This window comes from Lagenorhynchus albirostris, chromosome X (assembly GCF_949774975.1).
Source record: "Lagenorhynchus albirostris chromosome X, mLagAlb1.1, whole genome shotgun sequence".
NCBI classification, from domain to species: Eukaryota; Metazoa; Chordata; class Mammalia; order Artiodactyla; family Delphinidae; genus Lagenorhynchus; species Lagenorhynchus albirostris.
In genome coordinates, this window is record NC_083116.1 from 45279893 (window position 1) to 45301836 (window position 21944).

Genomic DNA, 21944 nt, shown 5'->3' on the forward strand with positions numbered 1-21944 from the left:
TGCTTGGAGATGATATAACAAAAGTGGGCCAGAATCATTTATTGGTGTATTAAATAGTATGGATTATTTATTTTTATAATTGGTAGAAGAAAAACAAAGAATAAGTTATATGTATTTTGTTCTCTGTATTTTCTTCTCTCCTATTTCTAGAAGGTAGTTAGGTCATTTTGTGCCTGGGAGTGGGGTGTAGTTTATGTTGCCAAAGTTATCACAAACAAACAAGCAAACAAACACTAAAACTTCTGATTTTTGGAAAGCTTCAACTCATTGGAGAGCTTAACTGGAATGAAAAGTCCTGAGTTGAGATCTTTGAAAATGGGTAAGAGAAGCAGCAAGGTAATGAGAGAATACACCTTGAAACTAGGTAGGTGATGGTTGATCAAAGCATCAAGAAAACTGAGGTGCTTGTGCTGTGAGTGTGCGTGTGCATGTGTGTGTGTGTGTAGAAGGCTGGGTGGTATACCTAAGAATGTGAAATATGAGGCCTGTTATTTGCTGAGGTTTCTATGCCCAGTATTTTATGGAAGCTACTGAGTTTTCCAACTTCAAAGGACCAACGTGAGCTTGTCAGTGGTGACTGGTATAAACCTACAATCAAAGTCCTTCTCCAATGTTCCGTGCTGTGTAATACTTTTGGGATGTCCAGTAATGGAGGAGATTTAATTTACTGCTGGTCCAGTAGAATGGGGGCTCAAAGTAAAATTTAATTAAATTTAAACAAAAAAGTGACATTTATAATATATACAAAAGTGTGGATAAAAATCCATACTCACTGCAATATTTGCTATTGAAAGCCTATTTTATGACAGGTACTTTATTATATGTATTAATAATGTTTACAATCTATGAGGTCTGTGTGTGTATACACACATAAGTTGTACATAACATACATATGTGTATATATAAACATATATTTATATAATATATATTCATGTATAATAGGCACATGTTACAGATGAGGATCAGAGAAGTAAAGCTGACTCATCACACAACTTGTAGAAAGTGTCAGAGCTGAGAATTTTAATCCGTGCCTTTCTAATTCGAAACCCTGTCCTCTCACCACTTACCATGTTACTTCTGTATTGGTTAGACAGAATAAAAGGAAAATAAAATGCTGAAACAATTCTCTGATTATTCGTTTCCTTTCTCTAAAAAAATGAGTAGATACGCATTGAATAAGCAAATGTGTTGACATGTTCTATTGAGTTGGCCTCACTTCCATGCATGACTTTCTGACTACTCTCCAAACCTAAGGATTGAAATTAGTCTCTGGGATAGGCAGTTCTCTGATGGAGTTGTTTGGCATAGCTGTTTTAGGGTGTGTCTATGTAACTAGCTGGAACAAACTCAACTTTATTTCTAGACACTTTTAAATGTGTTTCTCATGGCTTTTGACCACAATTCATCACAAAGTGATGAATTTCATTTATCATTCAACTGCAGCAAGAGAAAGGAGAGCAACTCTAGAAAGTGGCAAATAGCCTGGTAATTATTTTGCTTTCACATCCTAACTGGGAGCAATTTTTAGATAAGTGGTGCCTCTTTTGATTTCCTACGATTACTACATATAGTTTAGACAGGGTCTGAGCAGAGAAAATTTCATGAAGACAATCCAGCTTTAAACAAAGGTGAAACCACTAAATATTTGAACATGAGAACAAGGATGAAAGTGGATCTGGTCACTAATCATGTTAGGGATTCTTGCTATGGTGTCATCTTTACAGGAAAACTTCTTGACAATAATGTCTTCAAAAGTATCATTAACATATGTTAGGAGTCAGACCTGAGTTTGATTCAGCTCCAATACATGCTCTGAGACTTTAGGCAAGTTGCATAAACTCTCTAAGATGTTATTTTACTCATCTTTAAATGAAGATGATAATATGTAACTCATGGGGTATAAATTAAATAATTTATGTATAACAATTAACACAGTATCTGGCATGTAACAAATGGTCATAAATGTTAGCTATCATCATCATCATCATTATCATTTTCCTTCTGTGCTAAGCACGTCACATTTACTTTTTTTTCCCTTTTAGCTTTTAAAAAATGCTTAAAAGCTATGTCTACATAGCTGTACAATTCAGTCAAACAATTTAGTCCAACTTTTTCTTAGGTACTGTGTAAACATATAGAGGCAATGAAAAGCATATGTGAGCCTGATATTATTAGAATTAAAATATTTCTCCTAATAATTTGTTAATAGGTTGGAGATAACAAGACAACTTTTCTTATAGGTCTTTGGTTTAGCTTACCTTGCATTCTGTTCAAAACATGTCTTTGATCTCTAATTCTACATTTTTTGGGCTCTTTTGAAACACATGCTTACCTCAACCCAAAATATTTGATCTTCATCTAATATGTGCCAGGGACAAAATAATGAATTAGACATAGTTTTTGCCTGAAGAGAGTTTGAAGTCTAATAACCATGGTTCTCCTACTACAGTAGGAGAAGTTGGTTTTGATGTGGACTTGACTATGTTTATCATCTGAACAATTTGTGATGGTCAAGGTAAGCTTTGATTTCTCTCTCTTTCACGTGCTCTCTCTCTCTCCATTTTACTTTATTTCTCTATGTGAATCCAATATATGGGATGTTTTGAGTCTTTACCAGCTGGAAAGGCAATGTCAGTGACCTTTCCGGTATTTTTAATCATCAAGGACTGTTAGATGGAAGAAGGATTAGATTTCTCTTTAAGTGTCTCCAAAGAGCCAAACTCAGAAGAATAAGTTATCAGGAAAGTAGACTTTGGCTGGAATATGAAAACTGAAACCATTTGAAAATTCAATGGATACCTCAGATCTGGAAATGTTTAAGTAAATGCTGAGTGACCAGAGGTCTGGTTGGCTGTAGAGTTCATTCCTGTATTTAGCAGGATGGTCTTTCTGGTTCCTCTTAGCTCTGAGGGTCTATAAAACATGGAAAATTCTCTAATAAGTTAGATATCCATGCTGCTAAGATTTCAACATTTCTCTATTGGCATTACAAAAAATACACAGCTTTTTGGGCAGTTTGATCTTTTAAACTTATTATTTTAAACTTGTAAATTATAACTTGGATAGTTTCTTATCTAAAAGGTACACATTAGTCTTTGATAATCTAATATTTTTTTTATTTTCAAAAGGACATGTGTACAATGAAGCTCAGCTCACAGTAAAACAGGAAGGTAGGAATTGTCTACTGCTATGTGAAAAGCACTTTCTCTTACCAAGGCACATACCCTCATCTTAGTTCTTGCCAAGGAAAGATATTCACCTCCACCTAATTTCTCCTGATTCTGCTTTCTTGAATTATCCCAGTTTGGCCTAGTGAAGTACCCACCTGTAGGCTCAGCTTTGTCCCAGTTCCCAGTCCAATCCCACTTGAAGCTTACAATCTTACAGCTCTTCTGCTGGTCTGACTCAAGACATGACATCTTAGCACTGAGCTCTGGGCTCCTACTTTGTTCTTCAGTCACTCTGCATTAGTCTGTACTATGTAGACTAGAGGCCTAAGTGACCTATGATTTGCCATTCTAGTGCTGACAACTGTTCTTCTGTATTGACTCTTGAGTTCTAGCTCTTCCTTCCTGGATATCTCAATATGTAAATTTAAAGTTTGCTTTGGATTATGTGCTGATGTTATTTTCTTTTTTTAAACATTTTTAAATTAAAAAAATTTATTAAAGTATAGTTGATTTACAACGTTGTGTTAATTGCTGCCGTACAGCAAAGTGATTCAGTTATACATATATATATCAATATCTATATCTACATCTATACGTTCTTTTCTTATAATCATTTACATTATGGTTTATCATAGGATACTGAATATAGTTCTCTGTGCTATACAGTAGGACCTTGTTATTCATCCATTCTATATATAAAAGCTTATATCTGTTAACCCCAACCTCCCGCTCCATCGTTCCCCCAACACATTCTCCCTTGGCAACCACCAGTCTTTTCTGTATGTCCGTGATCCTGTTTCTGTTTCATAGGTAGGTTAATTTATATCATATTTTAGATTCCACATGTAAGTGATATCATATGATATTTGTCTTTCTCTTTCTGACTTACTTCACTTAGTATGATAATTTCTAGTTGCATCCATGTTACTGCAAATAGCATTATTTCATTCTTCTTTATGGCTGAGTAGTATTCCATTGTATATATGTACCACATCTTCTTTAATCATTAATCTATCAATGGACATTTAGGTTGTTTCCATGTCTTGGCTATTGTGATTAATGCTGCTATGAACATACGGTTGCATGTATCTTTTTGAATTATAGTTTTGTCTGGATATATGCCAAGGAGTGGGATTGTTGGATCATATGGTAATTCTATTTTTAGTTTTCTGAGGAACCTCCATACTGTTTTCCACCATGGCTGCACCAACTTACATTCCCACCAACAGTGTAGAAGGGTTCCCTTTTCTCGACATCCTCTCCAGCATTTGTTATTTGTAGACTATTTAATGATGGTCATTCTGACTGGTGTGAGGTGGTATCTTATTGTATTTTTTTAATATAAATTTATTTATTTATTTATTTTTAGCTGCTTTGGGTCTTTGTTGCTGTGCATGGGCTTTCTCTACTTGTGGCGAGCGGGAGCTACTCTTCGTTGCAGTGCACGGGTATTGCAGTGGCTTCTCATACATGTACAATAAAATGCACGGGTATTGCAGTGACATGAACTTTAGGTGCATGGGCTTCAGTAGTTGTGGCACGTGGGCTAAGTAGTTGTGGCTTGTGGGCTTAGTTGCTCTGTGGCATGTGAGATCTTCCCAAACCAGGGCTCAAACCTGTGTTCCCTGCATTGGCAGGCAGATTCTTAACCACTGTGCCACCTGGGAAGTCCCTCATTGTAGTTTTGATGCACTGATGTTATGTTCTAATAGCTGCTTTAGTATATCTTCCTTTTTCTTCTGATATAATAATAGTCATAATAATAGCTATCTTATTTTGGTACTTACTATGAAACATCACCATACTTTTAAAATTCAGATGGAAAACTGTGGGAAATTCAGAGCAAAGTAGTAAAAAAAAAGTTTAGTGTGTTTTTCTTGTTTTTTTCTTTTCATATGAAGACAGACTACTGGGATTGAGATTTTGTTTTAAAGACAAGAGGTACTTGGAATCCCATTTTCAATGATTTTTATAGGGAGAAATATTTAATAGAGTTTTTGTTATTCAGAGATTAAAAAATTGGAAAAGTGGTTAAAATAGAAGGAGTAGAAATTTCTACTGAACATAATGAAAACCTTTATGGTTATCAAGGTGTAGAAAACTCACTATGGGCAACCAAAGACTACTGATTAGTCTGTCCCTTATTTAACAATTGCTTTAAAGATGGCTATAGATGCCTGTTCAGTTAAAAATGATCTTATACAACTGGTTTTTAGATACTGTGTAGATACAGAAAAAATACAAAGTGTGTGAAAGATTGATATTATTAAGTCTAATGTGCTTTGCTGATTGACTTTAAAGAAGAACTTAGATAACTGGTCCTGGAATGTTTTGCTAACCAGCTGCCTGAAGGCTGGAGAATGGACCCTCTGAAGTACAATCTAATTCTCAGATTCTCATCATTTTCTGAAGTTTCAATTGAGAATGAAATTGTTTTGGATCAGGTAGAAATATTTGTTATTTTTTCTGTCTCCTGCAGAATTTAAAAATACACATTTTTCATGATCTTTGTGATGAACAGGCAATTGTGTGTTTTGATTTATCTCTTTTAATGATCATAATTAAATGTGATTCATCATTGTAGTTTCATCAATAAATCAAAGTAGATCACAAGGCAAAATCATCTGTCTTATAAAACCATGCACAAATTGTTTGAGAAAAAAGTGAGAAAAAAAAAAGATTATCCAAGGGAGAAGGAAAAGACTCAGTTTAGATTCCCGTGTCACAACCCCTCACTCACCAAAATTATAGTAGCCATTTTCTCACATCCACCCTGTATTAAACAGACATGAATTCAGACAGGCCTACCATACTAGAATACTTTCGAAGACACTTGCTGGTAAAACTCTAAACTGATCAATGCATGCCATTTGTTCATAATAAAACAGGTAGATTCAATCTCATGAAGATTGCATATTTACCTACAGGAGAGGTCCCAGTTGAAGGAGCTCAGAGTTCAGTCAGACAGATACAACATCTGACTGAGGTTGCAGGGTAAAGTACAGGCATGGTAAAATAAATTGTGAATGTGATGGGAGGAGAATGGTCAATAGTTCAAGATGAAGTTGCATGGTACCTCAATGGGTAGATAGAATGAAGAAACAAGACATCTGGGGGCATATATATATATAGTTCAGGAAGGAGTTAAGAGAAGTCTGGGACCTCAGTTTTCTCACCTTTATTTATTTATTTTTTACATCTTTATTGGAGTATAATTGTTTTACAATGGTGTGTTAGTTTCTGCTTTATAACAAAGTGAATCAGTTATACATATGTTCCCATATCTCTTCCCTCTTGCGTCTCCCTCCCTCCCACCCTCCCTATCCCACCCTTCTAGGTGATCACAAAGCACCGAACTGATCTCCCTGTGCTATGCGGCTGCTTCCCACTGGCTATCTATTTTACGTTTGGTAGTGTATATATGTCCATGCCACTCTCTCACTTTGTCACAGCTTACCCTTCCCCCTCCCCATATCTTCAAGTCCATTCTCTAGTAGGTCTGTGTCTTTATTCCTGTCTTACCCCTAGGTTCTTCATGACATTTTTTTTCTTAAATTCCATATATATGTGTTAGCATATGGTATTTGTCTTTCTCTTTCTGACTTACTTCACTCTGTATGACAGACTCTAGGTCTATCCACCTCATTACAAATAGCTCAATTTCGTTTCTTTTGATGGCTGAGTAATATTCCATTGTATGACATCTCTTCTATCCTGGATCTGTAGTTCTCTTTTTTTATCTTTAAACTTGTTCCTAATATTTTTATTTATTTACATCCTTATTGGTGTATAATGGCTTTATAATGTTGTGTTAGTTTCCTCTGTATAACAAAGTGAATCAGAATATGTAAACCTATATCCCCATATACCCTCCCTCTTGTTTTTCCCTCCCACCCTCCCTATTCCTCTCCTCTAGGTGGTCACAAAGCACCGAGCTGATCTCCCTGTGCTATGTGGTTGCTTCCCACTAGCTATCTATTTTACATTTAGTAGTGTATATATGTATATGCCACTTTCTCACTTCGTCCCAGCTTAACCTTACCCCTCCCCGTGTCCTCAAGTTCATTCTCTACATTTGTGTCTTTATTCCTGTCCTGGCCCTAGGTTCTTCAGAACCATTTTTTTTTAGATTCCATATATATGTGTTAGCATACGGTATTTGTTTTTTTCTTTCTTACTTACTTCACTCTGTATGACAGACTCTAGGTTCATCCACCTCACTACGAATAACTCAATTTTGTTTCTTTTGATGGCTGAGTAATATTCCATTGTATATATGTGCCAGCATTCATCTGCTGATGGACACTTAGGTTGCTTCCATGTCCTGGCTATTGTAAATAGAGCTGCAATGAATATTGTGGTGCATGTCTCTTTTTGAATTATGATTTTCTCAGGGTATATGCCCAGTAGTGGGATTGCTGGGTTGTATGGTAGTTCTATTTATAGTTTTTTAAGGAATCTCCATACTGTTATCTGTAGTGGCTGTATCAATTTACATTCCCACCAACATGGCAAGAGGGTTCCCTTTTCTCCACACTCTCTTTAGCATTTATTGTTTGTAGAGTTTTTGATGTTGGCCATTCTGACTGGTGTGAGGTGATACCTAATTGTAGTTTTTATTTGCATTTCTCTAATTGTTAGTGATGTTGAGCAGCCTTTCATATGTTTTTTGGCAGTCTGTATATCTTCTTTGGAGAAATGTCAATTTAGGTCTTCTGCCCATTTTTGGATTGGGTTGTTTGTTTTTTTGATATTGAGCTGCATGAGCTGCTTGTATATTTTGGAGATTAATCCTTTGTCACTTGCTTCATTTGCAAATACTTTCTCCTATTTTGAGGGCTGGTTTTTCGTCTTGTTTATGGTTTCCTTTGCTGTGCAAAACTTTTAAGTTTCATTTGTTTCAACTTGTTTATCTTTGTTTTTATGTCAATTTCTCTTGGAGGTGGGTCAAAAAGAATCTTGCTGTGATCCTTTGTGTCATAGAGCGTTCTGCTTATGTTTTCCTCTAAGAGATTTATAGTGTCTGACCTTACATTTTGGCCTTTAATCCATTTTGAATTTATTTTTCTGTATGGTGTTAAGTAGTGTTATAATTTCATTCTTTTACATGTAGCTGTCCAGTTTTCCCAGTAGCACTTGTTGAAGAGGCTGTCTTTTCTCCACTGTATATTCTTGCCTCCTTTGTCAAAGATAAGGTGACCATATGTGTGTGAGTTTATCTCTGGGCTTTCTATCCTGTTCCATTGATCTATATTTCTGTTTTGGTGCCAGTACCATACTCTCTTGATAACTGTAGCTTTGTTTTATAGTCTGAAGTCAGAGAGCCTGATTCCTCCAGCTCCATATTTTATTCTCAAGTTTGCTTTGGCTGTTTGGGGTCTTTTGTGTTTCTATACAAATTGTGAATTTTTTTGCTCTAGTTCTGTGAAAAATGCCGTTGGTTGTTTATAGGGATTGCATTGAACCTGTAGATTGCTTTGGGTAGTGTAATCATTTTCACAATGCTGATTCTTCCAATTCAAGAACATGGCATATGTCTCCATCTGTTTTTATCGTCTTTAACTTCTTTCATCAGTGTCTTATAGTTTTCTGCTTACAGGTCTTTTGTCTCCTTAGGTAGGTTTATTCCTAGGTATTTTATTCTTTTTGTTGCAATGGTCAATGTGAGTGTTTTCTTGATTTCACTTTCAGATTTTTCATTGTTAGTGTATAGGAATGCAAGAGATTTCTGTGCACTAATTTTGTATCCTGCAACTTTACCAAATTCATTGATTAGCCCTAGTAGTTTTCTAGTAACATCTTTAGGATTCTCTGTGTATAGTATGTCATTGCAAACAGTGACAGTTTTACTTCTTCTTTTCTGATTTGTATTCCTTCATTTCTTTTTCTTCTCTGATTGCCATGGCTAAAACTTCCGAAAATATGTCACAAAAAAAGAATACAACAGGCCAGTATCACTGATGATTATGGATGCCAAAATCCTTAACAAAATGCTAGCAAACATAATCCAACAGCACATTAAAAGGATCATACACCATGATAAGTTGGGGTTTGTCCCAGGAATGGAAGCATTCTTCAATATATGCTAATCAATCAGTGTGGCACACCATATTAAGAAAATGAAGGATAAAAATCATATGATTATGTCAGTAGATGTAGAAAAATATTTTGACAAAATTGAACACCAATTTTTGATAAATACTCTCCAGAAAGGGGGTATAGAGGGAAAATACCTCAACATAATAAAGGCCATATATGACAAACTCACAGCCAACATTGTTTTTAATGGTGAAAAACTGAAACCTTTTCCTCTAAGATCAGGAACAAGACAAGGGTGCCCACTCTCACCATTATTATTAAACATAGTGTTGGATGTTCCTAATAGTTTATGCTTTCTCCTGTTGACATTATTCCTGCTTCATAGGACCAGTGTATCCACATTCACTTTTTATGTTATTTCTGTGCCATAGCCCTGCCAGTTTTAACATCATGTAGACATTAACACATTCTTACTTTCTTAGTCTTATAAACTTTACCAAAAGCCCTGTCTTCTTTCCTTTTTCCTACAGAGCAGCTAGCTCAACTCAAAAGTCCATAGATCCTTAATAAGGGGCTATCAGATAAGATGGAACATATTAAATTGTTTTTTAACTTGAATTTTTATTTGAACTTCTTTTGGGCCCTGGCACACCCAGTTCCAGTCTTACTTCTATGGCTGAATTAGATTACCCATAGAGAGCATCTGTTTCCCAGCCACTCAAGATTTATTTTTGGAAATTTTACTCCCACACCATGGGGACAACAGCATTCTCTGGGATGTGACTGTTATCTCAATTGAATTAAACCCTCTCATACATGTACAATAAAATGCAAAATAAAACTGGATGAAATTTAACTCTTCAGTTTTAATCTGATCATTGAAGAATTCAAAGAAATCAATTTGGGATATTTTCTAGTTCCCATGAAAATAAATATTTTAAAATAACTATCATTCATTGCAGATTGCTTGTGTTAGGGATATCTTCTGAAATACAAATTGTTTTTATAGAGATAATTGAAAGAAATTAAGAATGAATCATTGAGTTTAGCTATAGCATGACGCTGTCCGAAAGTTCATCAATTCATATTATATGAAGAAGCTGGGAAACTAAATGGGAATCATTTGGTCTAGACTTCAGAGTAATTATTCTTCAGTTGATTTAACATACTAGATAAAAATAAAGATTAATGCCTATGCTAATTAAGAAAACTTTTGTTAACTTCTTTTATTGAGTATTGACATGCACTTAGATTAATTCTAAGCTTTATTATATTACATTCAAATCACTATCATATATAAAACACATAGATGAGATGTCAAAATTTAGCTATTATATTAAATAATATATTATTAAAGACACATTTGAGCTCTGTTAGAGAAAAGAATTTCACTGAAAAATAATAAAATAATGAAATAGATTGGTTCTGAAATATTATTTAAGGTTATTAGGGACCACAGGCAAAGAAGAGGTGGTGACAGTCTTGCTTCTCCCTTGTGTTAATGAGAAAATAATTGAGATGTGTTTGGTTCTAAGCAAAATCCCATCAGGGAGAGCTTTGAAGATTTGTTCTTCATACCCTTTGAGAGAAGAGAGTGCTAAAAAGACCTTAGAAAGATGTTAATCAAAATTATGTTCCAGTATTCTAAATCTCCTTCACTGGAAGAAAAAATATATATTCAAATAAACTTCTTTATCAGTACAGATCCCTGTATTTCTTGTTGAATTTGTCATTTTGGGTGCACTGTAATATATTTAATGTAGTCCATCTTGAGTTCCCCAGGAACCTTGATTCCACTTCATAAAGCAGTCAATTGATTTCTGCATTAGAGCACAAGGATGGCTGTAGTGTTGCCCTCTCACAACAGTATCCCTTCTAACTCCTTTCTATCCATAATGTAGATTTGATGACCATTTTGATGTTGCACACAGAAGTTACACACTTCTGTGATTTTCTTCTACAGAATAAATAAAACCTTCACCCACTTCCTCCAGGATCCTCATAGAGGATTCCAAGAAAGGGGAGTGATTTTCACTTGACCCATGATTCCCAATTCATTTACACTTTGTTTAGTCTGGTGACTCTTAGCTTTGTTCTAGATGTGTCGAAAGGGAGAACAACTTACACTGAAAGATATTTATGTATTGAAGTAAACATTCAATCCATCAAGATATCTAACAGAATTTTTTCTTCTTGAATTTGACTTTAGGGAAAAAGCAGCAACAAGACAATAAGCTCTCATCAGTGATTTATTCTAATAACTTCTTTGGTGTGTCTTGAAGTCAGTATAAATTTAGTTTAGAACCCTATATTTTTACTTACACTCATGAAAAATCACAGTTAATGACTAGAATTCTGGTTTTGAGACTCTGCAGGTTGTCAATCAACAGATATTTTTTAGATTACTATGTAAGGCAGTAAGATTCAATTATTTTCCATATTCCTTATTTACTGTCATAAAAATGGATGAATACACACTATAAAGATTGTAAACAAAAAATGTTGAAATAAAAAAGGATTTCAATAACCAGAAGACCCCATTTTCTGAGCATTTTAGTTAAGCTTCCTTGAATCTAGAATACTTGTCAAATTACCCATCTTGCTGCTCCATAACTCGTTTAGATGAAGACTTACTCTTACTGAACAAATTTATAATCAACATGGTAACTGAGATGTAGGAACTGGACCTGGCATCCTAGGATCCAAGTTCAAATCCAAATTTTGCTATTAATCAACTGTGTGACTTAGTTAATGAATTTCCCCAACCCTCATTTTTCACATCTATAAAATAGGATACCTCAAGGTACAAGGCTGCTGAAATGTTAAAGGAAATAATGTATAAGAAAATGCTCTGGAGACTGTAAAACATCAGATATAAATTTTGTTCTTCACACAAATGGCATTTTAAAGACTGGAGAATTTTGTGTTGATCTTATATTCTCTGGAGTGTCCAAATCACTTTGGGGCTTAACCCTTATTTTTTAAAGCATGTGAGAGAGTTCCCCTTCTACTGAAAGTATTGGTACCAATGTTCCTAGATTGATAAAGATAAGGGGTAAATAAAGATACAAGAATACTTTGGCATTTGGTACTGATTAACAAAATGTATAACAGATAATGTATTTATACATGGCAAAGCCTCATACCTCATAAAACTGCCCTCTTGGCTAGATCTCCACATATGAGATATGATGGTTGAGTTTCCCAAATTCAGATTCCCCACATAGATTTTTATTTATTTTTCTGCTTACTTTGGAGTGCTAGGTCAGCCTGCCTGCTTTTTATTTCTTTTTCTTTTTCTACATCTTTATTGGAGTATAATTGCTTTACAATGGTGTGCCAGTTTCTGCTTCACAACAAAGTGAATCAGTTATACATATACATATGTTCCCACATCTCTTCCCTCTTGCGTCTCCCTCCCCCCATCCCACCCCTCTAGGTGGTCACAGAGCACCGAGATGATCTCCCTGTGCTATGCGGCTGCTTCCCACTAGTAATCTATTCCATGCTTGGTAGTGTATATATGTCCATGCCACCCTCCCACCGTGTCACAGCTTACCCCTCCCCCTCCCCATATCCCCAGGTCCATTCCCCAGCAGGTCGATATCTCCATTCCCGTCCTATCCCCAGGTTCTTCATGACATTTTTTCTTTTTTCTTCTTAAATTCCATATATATGTGTTATCATACGGTATTTGTCTTTCTCTTTCTGACTTAATTCACTCTGTATGACAGACTCTAGGTCCATCCACCTCATTAAAAAGAGCTCAATTTTCTTTTTTTCATGGCTGAGTAAAATTCCATTGTATATATGTGTCACATCTTCTTTATCCATTCATCCGATGATGGACACTTAGGTTGTTTCCATCTCTGGGCTATAGTAAATAGAGCTGCAATGAACATTTTGGTACACAACTATTTTTGAATTATGGTATTCTCAGGGTATATGCCCAGTAGTGGGACTGCTGGGTCATATGGTAGTTCTATTTGTAGTTTTTAAGGAACATCCATACTTCTCCATGTGGCTGTACCAAATCACATTCTTACCAGCAGTGCAAGAGTGTTCCCTTTTCTCCACACTCTCTCCAGCATTTATTGTTTCTAGATTTTTTGATGATGGCCATTCTGACTGGTGTGAGATGATATCTCATTGTAGTTTTGATTTGCATTTCTCTAATGATTAATGATGTTGAACATTCTTTCATGTGTTTGTGGCAGTCTGTATATCTTCTTTGGAGAAATGTCTATTTAGGTCTTCTGCCCATTTTTGGATTGGGTTGTTTGCTTTTTGTTATTGAGCTGCATGAGCTGCTTATAAATTTTGGAGATTAATCCTTGGTTAGTTGCTTCATTTCCAAATATTTTCTCCCATTCTGTGGGTTGTCCTTTGGTCTTATTTATGGTTTCCTTTGCTGTGCAAAAGCTTTGAAGTTTCATTAGGTCCCATTTGTTTATTTTTGTTTTTATTTCCATTTCTCTAGGAGGTGCGTCAAAAAGGATCTTACTGTGATTTATGTCATAGAGTGTCCTGCCTATGTTTTCCTCTAAGATGTTGAAAATTTCTGGCCTTACATTTAGGTTTTTAATCCATTTTGAGCTTATTTTTGTGTATGGTGTTAGGGAGTGATCCAATCTCATACTTTTACATGTACCTGTCCAGTTTTCTCAGCACCACTTGTTGAAGAGGCTGTCCATTCTCCATTGTACATTCCTGCCTCCTTTATCAAAGATAAGGTGATCATAAGTGTGTGGGTTGGTCTCTGGTCTTTCTATCCTGTTCCATTGATCTATCTTTCTGTTTTTGTGCCAGTACAATACTGTCTTGTTTACTGTAGCTTTGTAGTATAGTCTGAAGTCAGGGAGCCTGATTCCTCCAGCTGCGTTTTTCATTCTCAAGATTGCTTTGGCTATTCGGGGTCTTTTGTGTTTCCATACAAATTTGAAATTTTTTGTTCTAGTTCTGTGAAAAATGCCAGTGGTAGTTTGATAGGGATTGCATTGAATCTGTAGATTGCTTTGCGTAGTAGAGTCATTTTCACAATATTGATTCTTCCTATCCAAGAACATGGTATATCTCTCCATCTATTTGTATCATCTTTAATTTCTTTCATCAGTGTCTTATAATTTTCTGCATACAAGTCTTTTGTCTCGTTAGGTAGGTTTATTCCTAGATATTTTATTCTTTCTGTTGCAATGGTAAAAAGGAGTGTTTTCTTGATTTCACTTTCAGATTTTTCATCATTAGTGTATAGGAATGCCAGAGATTTCTGTGCATTAATTTTGTATCCTGCTACTTTACCAAATTCATTGAGTAGCTCTAGTAGTTTTCTGGTAGCATCTTTAGGATTCTCTGTGTATAATATCATGTCATCTGCAAACAGTGACAGCTTTACTTCTTCTCTTCTGATTTGGATTCCTTTTATTTCCTTTTTTTCTCTGATTTTTGTGGCTAAAACTTCCAAAACTATGTTGAATAAGAATGGTGAGAATGGGCAAACTTGTCTTGTTCCTGACCTTACTGGAAATTCTTTCAGTTTTTCACAATTGAGGACAATGTTAGCTGTGGGTTTGTCATATATGTCCTTTATTATGTTGAGGAAAGTTCCCTCTATGCCTAATTTCTGCAAGGTTTTTTATCATAAATGGGTGTTGAATTTTGTCAAAAGCTTTCTCTGCATGTATTGAGATGATTGTATGTTTTTTCTCTTTCAATTTGTTAATATGGTGTATCACATTGATTGATTTTCGTATATTGAAGAATCCTTGCATTCCTGGAATAAACCCCACTTGATCATGGTGTATGATCCTTTTAATGTGCTATTGGATTCTCTTTGCTAGTATTTTGTTGAGGGTTTTTGCATCTATGTTCATCAGTGATATTGACCTGTAGTTTTCTATCTTTGTGACATCGTTGTCTGGTTTTGGTATCAAAGTCATTGTGGCCTCATATAATGAGTTTGGGAGTGCTCTTCCCTCTGCTATATTTTGAAGAGTTTGAGGAGGATATGTGTTAGCTCTTCTCTGAATGTTTGATAGAATTTGCCTGTGAAGCCATCTGGTCCTGGGCTTTTGTTTTTTGCAAGATTTTTAATCACAGTTTCAATTTCAGTGCTTGTGACTGGTCTGTTCATATTTTCTATTTCTTCCTGATACATTCTTGGCAGGTTGTGCATTTCTAAGAATTTGTCCATTTCTTCCAGGTTGTCCATTATATTGGCATAGAGTTGCTTGTAGTAATCTTTCATGATCTTTTGTATTCCTGCAGTGTCAGTTGTTACTTCTCCTTTCTTATTTCTAATTCTATTGATTTCAGTCTTCTCCCTTTTTTCTTGATAAGTCTGGCTAATGACTTATCAATTTTGTTTATCTTCTCAAAGAACCAGCTTTTAGTTTTATTGATCATTGCTATCGTTTCCTTCATTTCGTTTTCATTTATTTCTGATCTGATTTTTATGATTTTTTTCCTTCTGTTAATTTTGGGGTTTTTTTGTTTTTCTTTCTCTAATTACTTTAGGTGCAAGGTTAGGTTGTTTATTCGAGATGTTTCCTGTTTCTTAAGGTAGGATTGTATTGCTTTAAACTTCACTCTTAGAACTGCTTTTGCTGCATCCCATAGGTTTGGGTCGTCATGTCTCCATTGTTATTTGTTTCTAGGTGTTTTTTAATTTCCTCTTTGATTTCTTCAGTGATCACTTCGTTATTCAGTAGTGTATTGTTTAGCTTCCATGTATTTGTATTTTTTACAGATCTTTTCCTGTAATTGATATCTAGTCTCATAGTGTTGTGGCTGGAGAAGATACTTGATACAATTTCAATTTTCTTAAATTTACCAAGGCTTAATTTGTGACCCAAGGTATGATCTCTCCTGGAGAATGTTCCATGAGCACTTGAGAAAAATATGTATTCTGTTGTTTTTGGATGGAATGTCCTATAAATATCAATTAAGTCCATCTTGATTAATGTATCATTTAAAGCTTGTGTTTCCTTATTTATTTTCATTTTGGGTGATCTGTCCATTGGTGAAAGTGGGATGTTAAAGTCCCCTGCTATGAATGTTTTACTGTCGATTTCCCCTTTTATGGCTGTTAGTATTTTCCTTATGTATTGAGGTGCTCCTATGTTGGGTGCATAAATATTTACAATTGTTATATCTTCTACTTGGATCGATCCCTTGATCATTATGTAGTGTCCTTCTTTGTCTCTTGTAATAGTCTTTATTTTAAAGTCTATTTTCTCTGATATGAGAATTGCTACTCCAGCTTTCTTTTGGTTTCCATTTGCATGGAATATCTTTTTCCTTCCCCTTACTTTCAGTCTATATGTGTCTCTAGGTCTCAAGTGGATCTCTTGTAGACAGGATATATATGGATCTTGTTTTTGTATCCATTCAGCCAATCTGTGTCTCTTGGTGGGAGCATTTATTCCATTTACATTTAAGGTAATTATTGATATGTATGCTCCTATTCCCATTTTCTTAATTGTTTTGGGTTCGTTATTGTAGGTCTTTTCCTTTTCTTGTGTTTCTTGCCTAGAGAAGTTCCTTTAGCATTTGTGGTAAAGCTGGTTTGGTGGTTCTGAACTCTCTCAGCTTTTGCTTGTCTGTAAAGGTTTTAATTTCTCCATCAAATCTAAATGAGATCCTTGCTGTGTAGAATAATCTTGGTTGCAAGTTTTTCTCCTTCATCACTTTAAATATGTCTTGCCAGTCACTTCTTGCTTGGAGAGTTTCTGCTGAGAGATCAGCTGTTAACCTTATGGCGATTCCCTTGTGTGTTATTTGTTGTTTTTCTCTTGCTGCTTTTAATATGTTTTCTTTGTATTTAATTTTTGACAGTTTGATTAATATGTGTCTTGGCATATTTCTCCTTGGATTTATCCTGTATGGGACTCTCTGTGCTTCCTGGACTTGATTAACTATTTCCTTTCCCATATTAGGGAATTTTTCTACTGTAGTCTCTTCAAATATTTTCTCAGTCCCTTTCTTTTTCTCTTCTTCTTCTGGAACCCCTATAATTCGAATGTTGGTGTGTTAAATTTGTCCCAGAGGTCTCTGAGACTGTCCTCAGTTCTTTCATTCTTTTTTCTTTATTCTGGTCTGCAGTAGTTATTCCCAATCTTTTATCTTCTAGGTCACTTCTCCGTTCTTCTGCCTCAGTTATTCTGCTATTGATCCCATCTAGAGTATTTTTAATTTCATTTATTGTATTGTTCATCATTGCTTGTTTCATCTTTAGTTCTTCTAGGTCCTTGTTAAATGTTTCTTGCATTTTGTCCATTCTATTTATAAGATTTGTGATAATCTTTACTATCATTATTCTGAATTCTTTTCCAGGTAGACTGCCTATTTCCTCTTGATTTGTTAGGTCTGGTAGGTTTTTATCTTGCTCCTTCATCTGCTGTGTGTTTTTCTGTCTTCTCATTTTGCTTATCTTACTGTGTTTGGGTCTCCTTTTTGCAGGCTGCAGGTTCGTAATTCCCATTGTTTTTGGTGTCTTTCCCCAGTGGCTAAAGTTGGTTCAGCGGCTTGTGTAGGTTTCCTGGTGGAGGGGACTAGTACCTGTGTTCTCATGGCTGAGGCTGTATACTGGCTTTTTGGTGGGCATGTCCACATCTGCTGGTGTGTTTTGGGGTGTCTGGGCTTATTATAATTTTAGGCAGCCTCTCTGATAATGGGTGGCTTTGTGTTCCTGTCTTGCTAGTTGTTTGGCATAGGGTGTCCAGCACTGTAGCTTGCTGGTCGTTGAGTGAAGCTGGGTGCTGGTGTTGAGATGGAGATCTCTGGGAGGTTTTCATCATTTGATATTATGTGGAGCTGGGAGGTCTCTTGTGGACCAGTGTCCTGAAGTTGGCTGTCCCACCTCAGAGGCACAGCACTGACTCCTGTCTGGAGCACCAAGAGCCTGTCATCCACATGGCTCAGAATAAAAGGGAGAAAATGTAGAAAGAAAGAAAGAAAGAAAGAAAGAAAGAAAGAAAGAAAGAAAGAAAGAAAGAAAGAAAGAAAGAAAGAAAGAAAGAAAGAAAGAAAGAAAGAAAGAAAGAGAGAGAAAGAAAGAGAGAGAGAGAAAGAAAGAATGAAAGGAGGGAGGGAAGGAGGGAAGGAGGAAAGAAGGAAAGAAGGAAGTAAGGAAGGAAGGAAAGAAATAAATAAAGAAAGAAAGAAGATAAAATTAAATAGTTATTAAAATAAAAAATAATTATTAAGAAAAAAATTTTTTTAAGAAAAAGAAAAAAAAACAAAATGGACAGATCGAACCCTAGGACTAATGGTGGAAGCATAGCTATACAGACAAAATCTCACACAGAAGCATACACATACACACTCACAAAAAGAGGAAAAGTGGAAAAAATCATAAATCTTGCTCTCAAAGTCTACCTCCTCAATTTGTGATGATTCGTTGTCTATTCATGTATTCCACAGATGCAGGGTACATCAAGTTGATTGTGAAGCTTTAATCTGCTGCTTCTGAGGCTGCTGGGAGAGATTTTCCTTTCTCTTCTTTGTTCTCCCAGCTCCCAGGGCTCAGCTTTGGATTTGGCCCCGCCTCTGCATGTAGGTCGTCAGAGGGCCTCTGTTCTTCGCTCAGACAGGCCGGGGTTAAAGGAGCAGCTGCTTCGGGGACTCTGGCTCACTCAGCCCGGGGGGAGGGAGGGGTACAGAGTGTGGGGTGAGCCTGCAGCGGCAGAGGCCGGTGTGACATTGCACCAGGAGGCGCGCCGTGCGTTCTCCCAGGGAAGTTGTCCCTGGGTCCTGGGACCCTGGCAGTGGCTGGCTGTACAGTCTCCCCAGAAAGGGGGTGTGGATAGTGACCTGTGCTCGCACACAGGCTTCTTGGTGGTGGCAGCAGCAGCCTTAGTGTCTCATGCCCGTGCTTTTAGCCGCGGCTCATGCCTGTCTCTGGAGCTCCTTTACGCAGGGCTCTTAATCCCCTCTCCTTGCGCACCAGGATACAAAGAGGGAAGAAAAAGTCTCTTGCCTCTTCGGCCAGTCCAGACGTTTCCCTGAACTCCCTTCTGGCTAACCGTGGTGCGCTAACACCCTGCAGGCTGTGTTCACGCCGCCAACCCCAGTCCTCTCCTGGTGCTCCGACCGAAGCCCGAGCCTCAACTCCCAGCCCCGCCCATCCCGGCGGGTGAACAGACAAGCCTCTCAGGCTGGTGAGTGCAGGTTGGCACCGATCCTCAGTGCGGGTTGGCACCGATCCTCTGTGCGGGAATCTCTCCGCTTTGCCCTCCATGCCGCTGTTGCTGTGCTCTCATCCGCGGCTTCGAAGCTTTCCCCCTCCGCCACCCACAGTCTCTGCCCGTGAAGGGGCTTCCTAGTGTGTGGAAACCTTTTCTCCTTCACAGCTCCCTCCCACTGGTGCAGGTCCCATCCCTCTTCTTTTGTCTCTGTTTATTCTTTTTTCTTTTGCCCTACCCATGTACGTGGGGAGTTTCTTGCCTTTTGGGAGGTCTGAGGTCTTCTGCCAGAGTTCAGTAGGTTTTCTGTAGGAGTTGTTCCACCTGTAGATGTATTTCTGGTGTATCTGTGGGGAGGAAGGTTATCTCCACGTCTTATTCTTCCACCATCTTCCCCTCGTCCCCAGAAAAAAAAATTAATTAAAAAAAACCCCAAAAAACAAAACAAACAAACAAAGAAAAAAACGGACGGACAGAACCCTAGGACAAATGCTGAAAGCAAAGCTATACAGACAAAATCTCACACAGAAGCATTCACATACACACTCACAAAAAGGGGAAAAGGGGAAAAATAATATATCTTGCTCTCAAAGTCCACCTCCTCAATTTGGGATGATTCATTGTCTATTCAAGTATTCCACCGATGCAGGGTACATCAAGTTGATTGTGGAGATTTAATCAGCTGCTCCTCAGTCTGCCTGATTTTAATTTATATCTATAGAATATAGTATCTGGAACCATCCTTTTCTTGGGGTTGCGCTACTGTCCGATGAGCGTTTAGCGAGGGCAGTACTGCTAACGCCTATGCAACACGCTCGCACCTGGTAAAGCTACGCTTTACCTCGGTGCAATTTTTGGAAAAAAAAAAAAAAAGAATATAGTATCTGGGTAAATAACATATAGACATTCTTTTCCTTTATATAGTAAGTCCATTCGAGCTTTCCAAGGGGAAATTTGTTCATGTCCTAAGGAGAACAGAAACTCCCATTTCTCCCACCTACCTGTCCTTCTGCAAGAGAAGTCAGCATTTCCTTCTGGGCACTACTGGACAGTATTCTAAAAGAAATGGGGAAGACATTTATTGTCCAAATAATTTTAATGTAACTAGGACCAGACTCTGGAGAATGTCCTGGAGGGAACAATGCTATAATACTGCTTTCACACCAAGAAGTAAAATTGCTCTTTAAATGAGCTTGTATTTTGCTTTCTATCTGCTATAATTTTAAAGTTTACTTTCACACCATTTGTTTTCATTTTTTGCAAGTAACTTATGATATTAAACTGTCAGTTATCTGCAGGAATAGGGCTAAACTGTATAACTGAAATACACTGATAACCATAACAATTTGTTTTTAGCTTATATCTTCAATCTTCTTTCTCTTAAATCCACTTGAAATGAAAAAGACAGAGTTGCTAATAAGTAGCAAAATGCTGTACTTCTGCTTCCCTCCTTCCCTTCTCAGCCTATATTGGCGATGTTAATGAACAAAGACATGCCTAAAAGCCAGGCAGTCAGAAGGAGGAGAAGTGGAGGTCACGGATAACATGGAAAATGAATAATAAGTGCCTAGATAATGAGAGATGACTACACTCATGTTTATGTAAGATTCTTCTTAAGTGATACAAGCATCTTCCATCCCACCTTCTACCCCAGAGATTTGATTTACTGTCCTCCTTAGAAAGGGATTTACTCCCTAAGTAATTAGGGAGTTACCTAAGGTAGAAACTGCCTGCCTCCTTGTCTCAAAATCATCCACAGAGCCCTAGAATGACAGAGATGGAAAGGATATCACAGGGCATAAAGCAACTCCTTACATTTCAAGGATGAGCAATTGGGATACAGAGAGAGAGAGAGAGAAATGACTCCTGCAAGGTAACATAACTGGTTAATAGCAGAGCTGGGACTAAAAGCCAGGCTTTCTGACTGTTAAGTCCAACACATCATACCTGTCAATCTCAATACTTAGTTTCTCTAAAGTAGTTACTGAGAAATTAGTTCTGTTGATTTTATCTCTTCATTTTCTCCCTAGGATGGAAGATGCTGGACATTATCTCCCCTGACTTTCTTCTGCTATGTTTGATTTCCTTTTCTCCATCCTCAGTGCTACAGTTTTAGTTCAGGCTGTCATCACCTCCTGTGCAAACTCTTGTGTTTGTCTCACAATGTATCTTTTTGCTTTCAATTCCCCTTTATTCCATTAGCCACACTGCTATTAGGGTGAGTTTTTATAAATAAGGTATAATGATAGTCTTCTTGTGATTAAAGTCATTCAAAGGTTCACCATCACTTATTTCACTTACTAGAGCATGAAGTCCAAACAAACCTCATCATGGTCTAATCCTTAAATCCTTCTCTAACCTCATTTTTCATTGCTTTTCTCAGCCTCCCATCAACACTTTTCATTGTATGACACAGCTTTAAAATAGTACTCGCAGTGTCCCTAAGGTGCTATGCTGGTTCTTTTTTCTGAGATTTTGCATATATTATTCCCTGGAGTAATCACCCTTCCTTTGTCTACCACTTAGTAAAATGCTCATGCTTTAAGATCCAGTT

At 36.9% G+C, this 21944-nt stretch overlaps 1 non-coding gene across 1 annotated transcript; it reads left to right on the forward strand.

Moving 5' to 3' along the window:
- Positions 1-20126: 20126 nt before the first annotated feature.
- LOC132514178 (U4atac minor spliceosomal RNA) lies at positions 20127-20252 on the forward strand. Its single transcript, XR_009538668.1, has one exon. It is a non-coding gene; the product is annotated as a U4atac minor spliceosomal RNA (small nuclear RNA).
- The last annotated feature ends 1692 nt before the right edge of the window (positions 20253-21944 follow it).